Below are 3,572 nucleotides of genomic sequence, written 5' to 3' on the forward strand. Positions count from 1 at the left end.
GCACAAAGCAATTGCAATACAAACTGATCAAGTACATTAAAGAACGCTAAGTACCAGGACTTCTTTCAAGAATGGTGTCCGCGACGGAGGGCAAGCGTCCTTCCCAGGTTTTCCTAATAAACCTTGTATGGTAAACATACCCAAGCGTGTCTGTAAGCACGCAACGAAAGTCACGAACGGGCACATACCTAGGGAATGTATCTACGTACTTGGACTTTTGTCCAAGAATGGTGTCGACGACGGTCGGGCACTGCGACGCAATAACCAAATCCTAGGATTGTAACTTTAGTGTGCACAAACATAAACATTAACGCGTTCGCTCGGGCTGCGCCGTCCGTGTTGAACACAAATGTGGGTGATTATATGCGTGGAGGGACAAAACATACGAGGAGGAGACAGTTTTCTGCACGATGTGCACAGAGCTCATTCGTCGTCGGGCGAATGGAAAAACACAAACATCGCAGTATCGTTCTAGGTTTCTGTCTATAAAGGGCAGGCCAAAAGGTGACCGGTTGAGATAAGCATTTTAAGCATACAAACACTTTATTGGAACTTTTGATACAAAAACAAGGTACGTACATGTAGGTTGTACCAACATGGACATCTATGAACGCGTACGCTGGGCTGCGCCCTCCGTCTTGTACTTTCCTGATCGGTACACAGTTTGGTTTGCTATTCCGACCGGCAACTTGTACCAACATATACATCCATGAACGCGTAAGTAGTTACTTTTCCTGATCGGTACACACTGTTGGTGCACGGCATAAGAAAAGAGCTAAATGGTCAAACTCAATCCATTTCAACAATAGATAGTCGATAGTAGCTGTGCCGATGAAGTAGGGCACGATGCAAGTTAATGTTGTTTAATGAATAACATGTCCGCCATACATTTCAGTACAAAATTGCTCGGTCAGACCTACAAAGTGCTATATCTCGAATACGAGGCGTCGGACTGGGGGTTGTAGAACAATTTTAAGTTCGTCTAATGATTCTACATCCGATTCTGGATAGCGGTTTTTGACCACTTTTCAATATTTTGTGACACCCCGAACCTAGGGGCAGCTCCTAGCTTTTTCAAAATGTGCACCGAACGGCCGGAGAGCTCGTGTGGCTCAAAACATGTTTTTCGCTAAAACACCTCAAAACGTGTAAGGAACGCACCCTAGCTCTTGTTTTTCAAAAGTTATGGCCATTTAAAGTCAGACGGGTTTTTGCTTCAAAATAGCAATTTTACCGTCCCTATGGCCATGCTTTAAATTTTCACGAAAATGCCAGGTCAGACCTAGGGCGGGCCATATCTTGAATACTAAACGTCGCAGACATTGGTCGTAGAACAATTTTAAGTTCGTCTAATGATTCTACATCCGATTCTGGATAGCGGTTTGACCACTTTTCAATATTTTGTGACACCCCGAACCTAGGGGCAGCTCCCTAGCTTTTTTCAAAAATGTGCACCGAACGGGCCGGAGAGCTCGTGTGGCTCAAAACATGTTTTTCGCTAAACACCTCAAAACGTGTAAGGAACGCACCCTAGCTCTTGTTTTTCAAAAGTTATGGCCATTTAAAGTCAGACGGGTTTTTGCTTCAAAATAGCAATTTTACCCGTCCCTATGGCCATGCTTTAAATTTTCACGAAAATGCCAGGTCAGACCTAGGGCGGGCCATATCTTGAATACTAAACGTCGCAGACATTGGTCGTAGAACAATTTTAAGTTCGTCTAATGATTCTACATCCGATTCTGGATAGCGTTTTTGACCACTTTTCAATATTTTGTGACACCCCGAACCTAGGGGCAGCTCCTAGCTTTTTTCAAAATGTGCCGAACGGGCCGGAGAGCTCGTGTGGCTCAAAACATGTTTTCGCTAAAACACCTCAAAACGTGTAAGAACGCAACCTAGCTCTTGTTTTTCAAAAGTTATGGCCATTTAAAGTCATGGGTTTTGCTTCAAAATAGCTATTTTACCCGTCCCTATGGCCATGCTTTAAATTTTCACGAAAATGCCAGGTCAGACCTAGGGCGGGCCATATCTTGAATACTAAACGTCGCAGACATTGGTCGTAGAACAATTTTAAGTTCGTCTAATGATTCTACATCCGATTCTGGATAGCGGTTTTTGACCACTTTTCAATATTTTGTGACACCCCGAACCTAGGGGCAGCTCCTAGCTTTTTTCAAAAATGTGCACCGAACGGGCCGGAGAGCTCGTGGCTCAAAACATGTTTTCGCTAAAACACCTCAAAACGTGTAAGGAACGCACCCTAGATGATGAAAAGTGCAATCAGAATGTCAATCGACAACTTTGTTGGGGGTACCATTTTACTCTACGGGCCAGTAGCTTAGGCGCGCCAGCGCTTTCCTTTCGGGTTCCCATTTTTGCCCTCCTGGGATTATGATCATTTGTTCATTGCCTACTATAGGGAGGTACCTTGCTACGAGGTCAAACATGAAGATTGCACCAAATCGTAGTTTTACCTCTATTTAGTCGTAGGAGCATGGTTTGCAGTGGCAGTGGGTCATTAAGCCCCCGTTTGGGTCATACGTCCCTCCGCGATAAAAATCGTCGTATGCCTATAGTCCGAACTAATGAAGCAAAAGTGGTGTCTGGTGGGCTCTGCCGATGATTTTAACCTATGATTTTGAGCTTCCACCCTATCAAAACGTTCCTGGAGCAGTACATCACGGGTCTACGGACCCAAAGACTTCGTCGTGATGGTTTCTAGTAAAAAGTTGTAACAGCTAAGGGTTTTGAATACGCGTATATTAACCATTGCTTGAAACTAAGCTTCGTTGTCTTTAAACTCTGCAAGACCAATCGAACTTCTTAGGGAAACCCGAAGGATTCACGCTAAGCTCGATGAGCTATTATGGGTAGTGGTGCATGATCTGGTGTTCCTTGGATCTAATCCAATGAATAAATTTATGAGGGTATATATGGTGCAGGGCACAAAGCGTGATGAAACCGGGTCTCCCTACCAAATGTGGCATATTTTTTCCCTGAGAGCGAAGCTCAGACCCACGTAGGGAGAGCGAAGTGGAACTTAAATGTTCTATGCAGCAAATGTTCGCCATGCGGATAAACAAGTTGGAATAGTTCAATGTAGTGTAATGCAAACACGAATCGCAAATAACGATACGGGACCCAGAAGCAATTCTGCGGATCCCTCGGGGAGTGGTGAGTTGATATAAATTAGAGGTGAAAGTCCAAGTTGTTCAAGCTCCGGCTCGGCAGCCGATACGAGGTTCCTGTTGGGCTTTGTACATCGCGCAGAGGCGCCGTTCGGTTCTAGCAATGATTCCCGCCACCATGTTCCATGCGTGCAGAGATCCGTTAGAGCTCGTTCAATGTGTCCCGCCGTGATTACGAAAAAGTCCAACAGTTGACCAAGTTGGGGGTGCGTCAAGTAAACGCGCAGAGATGCCGTTCGGTTTAGAGCAATGTCTCCCGTATCACGTTGGAGTTCTTCCACTAGTGCAGAGATCGCTGAACCGTTCAATGTGTCCCGTCGTGGTGTGCTTGTACCGAACACTTAGGATACACCATGCTTTGTTGGTTTGGGATAGGAGTGGTCG

The sequence above is a fragment of the Anopheles arabiensis genome (genome assembly GCF_016920715.1).
Source record: "Anopheles arabiensis isolate DONGOLA chromosome X unlocalized genomic scaffold, AaraD3 X_pericentromeric_contig0017, whole genome shotgun sequence".
NCBI lineage: Eukaryota > Metazoa > Arthropoda > Insecta > Diptera > Culicidae > Anopheles > Anopheles arabiensis.